Below are 13,312 nucleotides of genomic sequence, written 5' to 3' on the forward strand. Positions count from 1 at the left end.
TGGAGAAATCAGATAGGTTTCTTTCAGTTGTTGAAAAAGTTCCTTAGCTTTGTCTTTAAAGGTTTTTGTTGATGTTTGTTCCTTTGATTCACTCAGGTTTTCAGATGAATCGCTGAAGTTGATGAAGTAACCGGATGCTGTTCTGTCTATTGTTCCAATAGTTTCAGGATTGATATTTGCTTTATCCGTGTGTTTTGTTGCAGCAGCATAGTCATTTATTACTTCATTGTAGATTGGTGTGTCTTTGCTAAATGTTTTTATTTGGGTTTGTAGAGGTTTAAGTTCCATAGCATTGTTGCAAAGACCTTGTTGTTGTTCTTTTGGCATTTCAAACGTGAGTAGCCTCTTAGATTGAACCTCTGTGTTTGTAGCAAACCTTGGTGTTCTACTACTTATCGGGAGTCCACTTGGCCTACTGTTTGTTATCGGCCACATGATTGTGGTTTAACCAGGTCGATGGATACAACTCGGTTCTCCTTTTTACCAGCAAGGGGCGGTAGTACTACTGATCTTGTCCCGTTGATAGACAAGACAGGAACTGCTTTTCTGTAAGAAGGCCCAAATTCCTTCTTTACCGCGATCTTTTCTCTGACTAGATCCCCGACTTTTGGAATCCAGACAGGTCTTGCTGGGACAGGTGGTTTTTCTTCAGTGGTCGTTGGCTGTTGTTTCAACGTTATGTTGCTCAGGTCTTTCCTTGTTTCGTTTAAGTCCTGTAAAATAGCCAAACGATCTTTGATATCAAAGCTTTTTTCTTTAACCACTGAAGTCTGACTGTCAAGATCTAAGACCATCATTCTAGTTCCAAACAATAGTTCGTACGGACTGAATCCCCTCAGAGAATTTCTTGGCAGGTTATTTAGACTACGTTGGACACTTATTAGATGTTTGACCCACCCAGCTCCCGAACCTAATACCTTCGCTGTTATAGATTGCTTTATGTCGCGGTTTTTTCTTTCTACGATTCCGTTTCCCTCGGGATGAAATGGACAAGAATACCGCAATGCAATGCCCATGCCGGTCATGGCCTCCTTATAAGCTCGAGAGCTAAAAGCAGGACCCTGGTCAGAATGCAACATGCCAATTGCGTATGTGCCGATAAAGACTCGCAAATCTCTTATAACAGTTCTGGCGTCAGCCGATTGCTGGGGCCACATCCAAATGAATCTCGTGCAGGAATCCACTGCGACCATGATATATTTATAGTTGCCATCCCTTTGTAAGGGACCACAGTGGTCCAGGTAAACACAAGCTAATGGTTTATCCGAGATTAGAAGGGGCGTCTGAGCTGGTCGTCTCACTGTTGATACTTTCATTTTTTGACAAATTTCACATTCTAGAACATAGTTCCGTGTTTGTCTTCTCATTTGCGGCCACCAGTATCTCTGTTTTAATAATGATACTGTGGCTGAGACGCCAGCATGTACAGAAGCAAGTCCTTCGTGTGCCGCTATGATAAGTCCTAACCTATGTTCCATGTTTGGAATTGCCCTATCCCCCACTCCAGGGATTCGAGCAAACGGAACATTGTTTGTATCAGTCATATATGAGTATTTCACTGGAAAGCCTTTTGGGAGTGTTTCTATCGAATCCTTTCCTGTCGCGCTGACATCTTGTAATATATCGCTGTCTATTTTTGTTTTTGACCGTGTGATGGCGGCTACGGAAGCCGTTTGCACAGCTGCCTTCGCTGCCTCATCAGCCAATGAATTCCCTGCAACGTGAACGCCATCACGTTGATGACTCAGTGTATGTATCACGTGAGTCTTTGGTAGTTCTTTTTGCAGAAGAACTACTTGTTCCCAAAGCATTTTATGCTTGATTGTGCCTCCTTTTGCATCCTTAAAACCATTCTGAAGCCAGATCTGTAAGTATTCATTGTAAGATTGAACGCAATAATACGAATCGCACACTATGAGTGTGGGGAATTCTCGATCGGTATTTTCAAGCGCCATCTTGAATGCTAGTAGTTCTGCTTTTTGAGCTGTACAATCTCCTAGAGATTGTGTTTTAGTGACCGTTGGTTTAAATTTCCCTTCGTGCCAGCGACCTTTAACGATCGCGCACGCAGCACTGTAAGCTTGTTTACCCCCTACTGCGGGTTGTGCTGACCCGTCTGTATATATTATACAGCCGTAGTGTTCTAGAGGCAGAATTTCGATTGGCGGAGGACATTCAAATTCGTATTGGAGAAATTCTTGTGTTTTTAAGTTGGGATCAAATTCATATACAACGTCTGTTGCAGCAAGAGAATTAGCCCACTGTATCCACCTTGGATGGAGTGCTTTAGCATTTGGAATGCTTGCTTTTGTTACCGCCTCCAGGGCTGGTATTGGTGTCACGATGATTATTCGTTTACCTTGTGCTAGGGCCCTTTCCTTTGCTACAGCAGTCTGTACCGCTGTCAGAATTTTTTCCGTTGGACTAAATTTCATTTCAGCCTTTGTGTACAAGTGTGATTTGTATGCAATTGGTACCTTTTCTCCCTCATTAGAGGTCAGGTATGTGAATCCGCATCTTCCTGGGATGACTCGAATCACAAGATTGCGTGAGTTATCACGTGTTTCTAATTTTGTTTTAATTAGCATGTCTGTTTGTAAAGATCTCAAAATTTCTGTGTGTTTTTGAGTCCAATTGATTCTTTTAAAATCTGGTTTTATTAGATCATAAAGGGGTTTGATCCTTTCTGCGTAATTTGCAATGTATGTTCTTCCGAAATTTAGGAAGCCTAGAATTGATTGTAAGTTTTTTAGTGTTCTAGGAGCTTGGAGTACTGCACATTTCTCTAGGAAATTGTCAGCCAGGCTTTTGCCTTCACTTGATAATTCATATCCTAAAAACAGGACTGTTAGATGGGCAATTCTTGATTTTTTAAAGTTGAATTTGTAACCCTCTGCTGCGAACCCAAGTATTATGGTGTTCACTCTCTTCAAGTGAGTATCCAAGTCATCATCTGTTAGGTAAATGTCGTCGACATATGATAATGCCTCGTCATTGTATGTTTGTAGTAATTCTGTTACTCTCTTTGAGAATAATCCTGGGCTATTCTTGTGCCCCTGGGGTAAACGGCAGAAACTTTTTTGTGAGCCATTTACCGAGAACGCAGTCAAATATCTGCTTTCTGGTGCTATATTTTGACAAAAGAATACATTAGAGATGTCTAATGTTGTTTTGTATTTTTTGCATACTATGTTATTCATTAGTGCAGCACTATGTGAGTTTTGCACTGCAAAAGTTTTGCAACATGAGTTAAGGTGTCTGTAATCCAAAACTAGACGATATGAGTTGTCTGGTTTGGAGACAGGAAACAAAGGATTGTTCATTTGTGAGGTGCAAGTTTCAATCACCCCCTGGTATTCAAGTTGATCTAGGATCTCTTTTACCTGTTTTTTAGCTTCTTGCTTAATTGGGTACTGCCTCTGTGCAGTAGGTTGTGATTTTAACTGGATTTTGTGAGGAGGAGAGTCCTCATCCCATCCTACATGATTTTTATATAAAGCAGGAGCTTGAGCTACTGCCCACTTTCTAGCAAGTGTATATTTTTTATGAATTGGAATGTGATTTGAGAAGGCAGGCATAATTATTTCTTCGCCATGAGGGCACTCTCTGACGAACTCAGGTGGCCAGTCTTTTTCAGCTAGAAGGATGTCATAGCCCTGGGAGAGATTATCCCAAAATAGTCCCCTTATTTTTCTAGTCTTATCCCCCTCTATACGCAATGTAATTTCATATATTTTGTGAGGTTTGCTAACTCTGGTGTCGGCAGTTTCCACTTGAATATATTCATTCGTGTCCACTGTCTCCAGATGATTCATAAGGGCTTTGCGAGCTATGCTCACTTCTGCTGCGCTGTCTAGCATTGTCTGAGCCCATTCTCCGTTTTTCAGCTGTGTCCTCAGTATTCTCTGCATCTTTGATTACTTTAATACTGGCTACCTTCTTTTTTGGAAATTGTAACTTTTTATTCGGATGAGCAGGTTCCTTGTTTTTGGACTTGACGTGCTCTTCCCTGTGTTCTGATCGTCCTCTTCTTTCCGATTTCTGCGAGGAAGTCTGAAAAGATTGAGAGGGACGTGTATCATTATCTTGATATCTATCAGGTTTCTTTATATTATCCCTATTTCTAAGGTTGTATTTTTTCCCAGAGGGCTCACTTTGGGGAGACCTGCGTCCTTGGTTCGGAGATCTTTCTCTCCGCCGAGGAGACCTTCCTCTGGACTGGAATCTTTTTTCTTTAGGATTGGATTGTTTGTTTCCATCCCAGCTCTTTTTTTGAGTGTTTAAATTATTTTTAATAAATATATTTTCAGGACTTTCAATCAGTTGAGGTTTTACCGGTATTCCACCCAGACTATCTCTTCCTAGTTCTTCATAGGATTTCTCTATGATTCTGGCAATTTCAGTTGGTTGGTCTGCTATATCTGTCTCTTTTAACCTTTGGCGAATCGCCACGTTTGCTGCTTCTCCTTTATGTTGGCTAATAATATAGCCGAGACCTGCTTGAAGTCTTTCAGTAATTTCATACCAAGAGTTAAAGCGGGTTCTGGACCATATTCATCTTGAATTTGTTTTAGCACATCTGGTATTACTGACATGGATGGTACACCATGTGTTTTTGTGTATATGGAAGCAAAGACTGTACCCCAAGTGTCACAGTCCTCCACGTGTGGTGCGATTCCCATTGGAAGACAGATAGTCAGAATCCTGTGTTTATCTACAGGGGTGGTGTCTGGAAACACCGCCTCTATTTGAGTGATTTTTTGTGCTAGCCAGAAAGGTATTTGTTCCTGTTTTGCGGGTACTTTACCTAGACAGGACTGTATGTTCTGTGGTGCAATTTTATTTGTGTTACCCTGATGAGGGGTCAGCTGTGGAATTTTACTTGCTGGTTGGATTGTTGAAGTCCGCATTACATATTGTACTAATTGTCTATGTATTTTGATTAGTTGTTTTAGCTGTGCTAAAAGATCTGGTGCAGACATTTCTTCAATGTCTGGATGTGGTGTATATCCGGCTAGGACCGGCCACGTTGCTCCTGGTCTACCTAGTGGACCGAGCCTGGTGATGTGATTATTATGTTTTAGGGCGCCATTAAACAAGAGCAGGTGCTCTTGGAATTTGAGTGGTACTTCCACCTCCTCGAAAGGAGTGTAGGTATCCGGTGGTTCCTCTATTTTATAATAGTGGAACTCTTTTGTTACAGCGTTTGCTGCTGGAAAGTTCATCCATGAATAGAATACCTCTGTCTGCCGATATTCGTGTGCCTCAATTACGAATATGACTGTACCACCTCTCGATGTCAGTCCATTTTCTATAAGTTTTAAAGTTATAGATTTTCTTATGTTGACCGGGATGAGTTTTATATCCGGGTCATTTTGTAGCAGAGTATTATCAGCTGCTAGGAGTTCAGCTGCTAGTCTAACTGTCTCCCTTTCATCATCACTGTCTACCATTTTACCGACAGGAAGGTTATTCTGTTTGTTTGCAGATCAGGTTTCTATGGAAACAAAGATTAGATGCACAATATTTTGGAACAGTGTATCCTTCAACGTTGAATAAACCAAGAACCATACATAGGAGTCTCCTCCTGCGAGGTTTGGCGGATATGACCTTTTACCCACTCCAGACGTCTTTGGAGTATTATGGGAAAAAAGGGGTTCTGTGTGAAAAAGCACGACTGAGTTACTCTAATGTCTTGCGTTAGTTTTATCGCCTATCCAAACGTTGGGCGCCATGTAGTGTAGTTCATATTATCCCAATAGGCTCTGCGCATTGGAATAATATCTTCAATAGTATAGATCTAGGGCAGAGGTTAACTAGGTCTTCTACTGACGATATTAGACTTAAAGTTTTTGGTTTTGCCAGCTAGCTCAGAGTTCACTAGAAACTTTCTCGAATAGACAAGGAGGAGTTTAACTTCCCTGGATAGACAAGAAGGGATTTAGTTTCTGACAACCATAGAACATGACAACTTTGCTCTCCCCCAATCAAGAGTGTATCTCTAGAGTCGTGTGAAAACAAAAGACAACTTATTTTACTCAGTCAGTACATGCATTCTTAGTTTCACCAGTTTGTAGAGAAAAGGAAGAGACGGGCGTGTTCAATAAAAGATGTTATTTATTGATCAGTCTCTTTTCTCGTACAAGAGAAATGAATCGATATTATTGCGATACTTATGGTTAAGTAAAGTGCATACAATAAAAGCAGAAGTATAAAATAATACTGCAGAAGCATTGATATGGTTTCTAAGCCATATGATAGTTAAAATTGATAAAATAGATACATACATATATACATTTGACTAACCGTACTCAACTGGTGCTTCTAACCACGCCTACCCCAGTGTACCTGACCTAAGCCTAATACGTGGGCGGGAGTAGATAAGTAGCAGTTTAAGTTAAGTTTGTTTTGCCAAGTGACTGACTCAAGAATTCTCTGCAAGGGGTTTTTCAGTTCTGTACCTGAGATCTAGAATGGTTGAGGGCTGGTATCTCTCGTCTCTGGTCTTGATATTCCAGCTGCCTGCGAGGGCTGCTTGGAAGCGCCGGAGCTGGATTTCTCGGCAGGAGAAAAACAGCGTCTCGTTTTCAGCGCGTCAGGAAGGCGGGGCAGCGCGTGTGGGCTTCGCTCTCTGCTGGGCTCCTCAGCGCGTCTCGCTGCTCCGATCTCGTCACCACCGCGTGTGTTTGCTTAAGGCAATGTCGGTAATATTTATACCTGTAAGGTGTCGAGATTGACGTAAGGATGGACATGGATACGTCAATAAGGATGTCATACGAACAGGCTTGTTCGCACATTCTTTTGCTGAAGTTCTCGGTGAAATCAAAACAATGGCCGCAGGGATTTTCCCAGGTTGTCATAGGTTTGATTTGTTTTGAGAACTCCGTATGCCTTATCAGGGGCTGGAGGAATAGTGCTTGTCTAATTAGATGGCATGCGTTATTACCTAATCAGATAACACGTTTCTGTGCCGTGGTGTGGCTTAATCAGATAACGGTTTTGCACCGTGGGTCGGCTGCTAGTTAAGTATTAACCAGAACAGGGCCGGGAATAGGGGAATCGATACAGAACCTATAGGAATACATCACAAGGCATGTTAAAACTCTGTTTGGAACAGAATTATTTCATCTTTAATGGACAGATTTACCAGCAATTGAGATGGGTGGCCATGGGGGCTTGCTTCTCCCCCAGCTTCGCGTGCTTGCACATGGGGCTGTGGGAGGAGCGGGTCCACATGGGCTCACACGGTGACATCATGAGAACTAATGTCATGCTGTACTTGAGATATATTGATGATCTCTTTTTAATTTGGAGGGGCTCGAAATCCAGTGCTGAGGAGTTTGTTAAATTGTTAAACATGAACTCTTTAAATCTACAATTCACTTCTCACATAGACGATGTCTCTGTTAATTTTTTGGACGTTGAGGTGTTCGTCAAAAATCATAAATTTGAGACTAGACTGCATAGAAAAATAACTGCAGGAAACACGGTACTCCATGCCGCAAGTCAACATCCGCGCCATCTCATCAACAGCATCCCCTATGGGGAGATGCTGAGGTTGAGAAGAATTTGCAGCACGGATAGTGATTGTGAAGCGGCCCAACAGGAGAGCAAAAACGTTTCCTAGAAAGGGGCTATAAAGAAAGTGTCCTTGACAAAGCAATAAGAAGAACTAGAGCCAGGACAAGAGAGGAGGCTTTAATTCCCAAGATCAAGGAACCAACAATAAACCCTGGCAGTCCGCATGTAAATTCTAGAGTCATAGTCCCTTTTTTTCAACAGCATACAGAGATTAAAAAGATTTTCCTCAAAAATTGGAACCTAGTAAAAGGGGATCCAATAATTGGGGGTGATGTCCAGCCGCGGGCCGTGGAGGGAGTTACGGTGGGGCAGGGAGGCGGGGAGGGGGAGGGGCGGGGTGGAGGGTGCTAAAAACAGGCATATGGATCATTGCAGGTAAGTACACAATTGAATTAATAAAACGAAATTCGTAGCGCGCACAGCATTGCTTTTTGCCATGCTGTGCGCGCTACCAATTTCGTTTTATTAATTAAATAGTGTACTTACCTGCAATGATCCATATGCCTGTTTTTAGCACCCTCCACCCAGCCCCTCCCCCTCCCCGCCTCCCTGCCCCACCGTAACTCCCTCCACGGCCCGCGGCTGGTGATGTCTCCATAAGACCTGAAATCACCTTCCGCAAGTCTCCGACCATGGCGGATGCCCTGGTCAGTAGCAATTTAGAGGCGACCCTATCAGGCACATGGGAGGCCTTGAATAAGGGCTTCAGGAAATGTGCCTTTTGCAAGGCTTGCAGATATGGAGTGAATAAAACTCACTATGTAAGTCCATTCAGGGAGAATCCTATACCCATCACCAAACGCCTGACGTGTAAGATGGAGTTTGTGGTTTATGTTTTACAGTGCCCGTGCGGTCTAAACTACATAGGCAGCACGCGGCCCTCGGCACATAAACACATACTCCAACACATCAGAGCGATAGCTGGCAGAGACCAATCTTACCCGGTGGCACTTCACTTCGAATCAATGCACAACAGTGACCCCAGTAGTCTCCAATATTATCTAGTGGACACGGTTTTACCGTTGAAACGGGGAGGAGATAGAGAGGGCAAGTTGCGCCTCTTGGAGACTAGATACATCCTGGAAATGAATAGTAAAAGTCCGGCTGGACTTAATGACCGGGAGGATTTATACACTTGTTTAAAGGAATTATGAAACGTTGCCAGTACAATATGTTCACTTAACAAATCTATGAACTTTTGATCAACTAATAGATTTAGCTCTGTTCGCTTTGGTTCATTTGATGTTTCCCTTTCCCTCTGTTGGGTATTGGAGGTTGCCCTTGATCATCCTCTGGTTAGGGATGTCAGGTATACCCAGGCTGATGCTTTAGAATTATCTTAGTACAGCTATCGAATAACTACAGGGATTTTTTAATACTCCGGTATCCCCAACTCCCATCTTTTCTGTGAAATGTTTTAAAATGAAAAAATTCTTTTTTTGAGTTAATTTTGTAGCACGAGCACTTTATATTATTTTCACACATCATATGTATTTCACAGCTGCTTTTGAGGGCCCTTGCACTAAAGAAGAAAAAATAGGCAATGTGGGCATATTTGCAGACTCGGTTAAATTGCTTTTTTGCACTCACCGAGAATTATTTCATCTAATCATTTGATTATTATATATAGACCAAGCATTTTTTGTATAATTGGATAATCAATTCCCACAGGATATGTATACATGATTAATTTTAATGTGTATATATGTATATAGAAGGATGTCTTTTATATAGAGATGAATATATTTTTGATATTTTTATATATATATAGTATGTGTCTTTTGACAACAGATTCTATATAGATATGTAATTTTTGATAGATTTTTTAGTTATTTTCAGATGTAATTATTTTTGTACATAAAATGAGGATGAATTTCCATGTACTAAATTTTACATGTCAGGATATGTGGGATTGAAGTCATTGGGCACTAGCCCTCAATTCTGGTTTAAACTGACAAAGAATCAGGGAAAACGAGGAAATTATATATGCATTGGTCACTTTAAATGAGTATTATTTGCCGCGCCCCTATTTGGGAATATTTAAGACCCTCTTTTGTTTCATTGCACGTCATGTGATCAAGCCTCGTTTGAGAGGTGAAACGCGTTATGACAGATGGCTGGTGTAATTGCACAATAAATCACCGAAGAATCGGCACAAAACTTGGGCTTACTCTCGTTATTCCTTTTGGAAAAGGTGTGGTGAATAACGGTTTCGTTATATATATATATATATATATATATATATATATATATATATATATATATATATATATTCACTGAAAAAACCATAGGTTTCAGGCCTTATATAGTTAGGAATAAGCATTTAAAAAACCTTTGAAATTCACTGAAAAAACCATAGGTTTCAGGAGTTATATAGTTAGGAATTAGCTTTTAAAAAACCTTTGAAATTCACTCAAAAAACTATAAGTTTTAGTGGTGTTATAGTTAGCTGGACATTTTACTCATACAAAACCATTGACATTGCTCCTACATAGTTAGTTGTACTAACTATATTTCGCGCACCCGCAATCCACTGCTGATGATGTCACATATTAGATCATTCATGACATGGTCAGTGACATCACTGATGACATCTCAAATGACATCACTGATGACATCACTGATGACATCATCCAGTGAATGTGGTTTGCTTCGTTATTTAAATATGCATTATATATATAGCAATTTGCATTGAAGAATAAGTGGATATATATAAATAAATATTTGGATGGAGGATTTAGTAGCAGTGTAATTGACTGTTTACTTGACCAATTTATAATGTCTCACTAAATATAGTGGATAGTGACTAAACTGTGTGAATATCTGTATCACTTTGTCAGTTCTTGTGTAAACTGATTCTACAGTTGGTTACTAGCTATGTGAAAGTCTATATTAGTTATTGATTAGTTAACTGAGTATTTGTATGGGAGTGTGAAAGTGTGTGTGGTTCGGTGGGGGGTGTGTGACTGTCCAAAGATGTGTGAATAGTTGATTCAGTAGATATATGAAGTTAAAACTACATGTTCTAACAGTTGTTTGGGTGAGTGAATATCTTCATGGGTGTGGTGATGAGCAAATATATTTCTCAATGGTACAGGTGCAACAAACTAGAAAAATAAAAGGCAGTGTATGTGTCAGTTGTTGTATATAAATAAGTATACATAAGACACAATGATTGTGTGAGTGACTGTATGGATAACTGTATACTTGTAATAATGATTTTATAATTCACTAAGTATGACTTACTATCTAAATGAATAGAAGAAGTGGTGTTTGTATAAGTGTTTTGCTAAGTAAATATGTAAGTATGATCCATTGTTTGCGTAAGTGAGTAGGATGACTTCATATGTGAATAGGATGCGTGCTGTTGTTTAATGTCGATATAGATGTATAAGTATTTTTGATAGTGTTCTATTGTTCATTGACAGCATGTATGAGTGAATCCATAGGTAAGTGATTAGATGTGTGTATACATCTATGAATCACTGAGTGGATTTTTAGATACTTGTATTGCTGTGACAATGGATTTAAATATGATACTCTGTATTTTACAAAGAGTGATGAAAAATTGTAATAGTGTATGAAAAGGTGTATGTGATTGTCACGTGGATGATGTCATCAGTGATGTCATCAGTGATGTCATTTGAGATGTCATCAGTGATGTCACTGACCATGTCATGAATGATCTAATATGTGACATCACAGCAGTGGATTGCGGGTGCGCGAAATATAGTTAGTACAACTAACTATATAGGAGCAATTTCAATGGTTTTGTATGAGTAAAATGTCCAGCTAACTATAACACCACTAAAACTTATAGTTTTTTGAGTGAATTTCAAAGGTTTTTTAAAAGCTAATTTCTAACTATATAACTCCTGAAACCTATGTTTTTTTCAGTGAATTTCAAAGGTTTTTAAAATGCTAATTCCTAACTATATAAGGCCTGAAACCTATGGTTTTTTCAGTGAATTTGCAAGGTTTTTTAAATGCTAATTCCTAACTATATAAGGCCTGAAACCTATGGTTTTTTCAGTGAATTTCAAAGGTTTTTTAAATGCTAATTCCTAACTATATAAGGCCTAAAACCTATGGTTTTTTCAGTGAATTTGCAAGGTTTTTTTAAATGCTAATTCCTAACGATATGAGGCCTGAAACCTATGGTTTTTTCAGTGAATTTCAAAGGTTTTTTAAATGCTAATTCCTAACTATATAAGGCCTGAAACCTATGGTTTTTACAGTGAATTCGCAAGGTTTTTTAAATGCTAATTCCTAACTATATAAGGCCTGAAACATATGTTTTTTTCATTGAATTCGCAAGGTTTTTTAAATGCTAATTCTATTAGCGGATAACGTTTTTATATATTAAAACGTTTTTTAAATCTCAAATGCCTGCTTTGCTAACAGAGTTTTTAAGCACAGGCTCTTTTGTCTCTGGTGGCCATCTTGGGAGACTGCATATCAGATTTTTTTTTATGAAATATAAGAGGATTTGAGAAGTCACTCAAAATGTGCCCTAATTTTTCTTTCTTCAGCACTAATCATAATTTCTATGGCAAAATGAACCCCCTCATTTTGTTCCTTTGCAAATTAAATGTTTTAAGTGTTAACACTTTATTCCAGTCAAGAAGACTTCAGGTGTGCCATACTTTTGTCATAAGTAAGACTGTTAGCGCTGTAGTTGTTCTTTAGAACACTCTGGGACATTCTGTCATTGGGCTATAGTTGGGCTACATCTGGCTGATATTTGGGCTACATTTGGTTTTTTTTGTCTCTGGTGGCCATCTTTGGGCTACATTGGGCTACATTGGGCTACACTGGGCTACATTTGGGCTCTAACATATATATAGTCCAATGTAGCCCAATATATATTTTTTCAAAGTACATTTTCGTAAAAACCACTGGAGCACATATCTTGAGACATAGCAAAGGCACATCGGGCTACCAGTCCCTACAATTTTGCCAAGTTTGGTGGAAAACCATTCAGCCGTTCGGGCTAAAAGTGAGTCCAACCGCCCTATGGAAATTAACATGGGGAAAACACGTTTTGGACCCCCCTTTTATCTCGGCCCCCGCTTGATGAATCCCCCTCCAAACTTTCAGGGAAGGACCGGAGCGTCGCGAGGCAAAGTTTAGGAAAATTTCAGGAAGATTCCTCAACCGGCGCCAAAGTTATTCCCAATAGAATGTTGCAATTTCCCTATGGAAAACAATCCTAACTATATATACCTACTGGCTATCGCCAGTAGGTAATATATATATATATATATATATATATATATATATATATATATATATATATATATATACATAGTCCCCAAACCTATATGGAGGATTGTCGGTCACACATGTATAGTTTGTGTAGTGTTCAGGTTCAAAGAAGTCTATAGACTTGTGTCCTTCCAAAGGCGATAATCCTAGGAGTTTCCTCCCTGCTTTCAACTCATTACAAATTGTGAACCTCACACCCATCCTGAGCCCGACATACCAATTAATTATATCTAAATCTGGGACATAGAATCCTGATGCTTCTATTCCTCATCTTTCGGTCTCTCCCTTTTAACCCTTTGAAATACTTTTAGAGTCTTCCCCTCTGATATTTGGCTGTTATGCACTGATAATGCATGCAAAAATGTAACTTACTAAATACAGCTGGTGCGATGCTGGAACTGGAATGTAACGACCCTACAATGCTAGTGCCAATGAAGAAAAGCAGGTCGGATGGAAGGGGGTG

The sequence above is a fragment of the Lissotriton helveticus genome, chromosome 7 (genome assembly GCF_964261635.1).
Source record: "Lissotriton helveticus chromosome 7, aLisHel1.1, whole genome shotgun sequence".
NCBI lineage: Eukaryota > Metazoa > Chordata > Amphibia > Caudata > Salamandridae > Lissotriton > Lissotriton helveticus.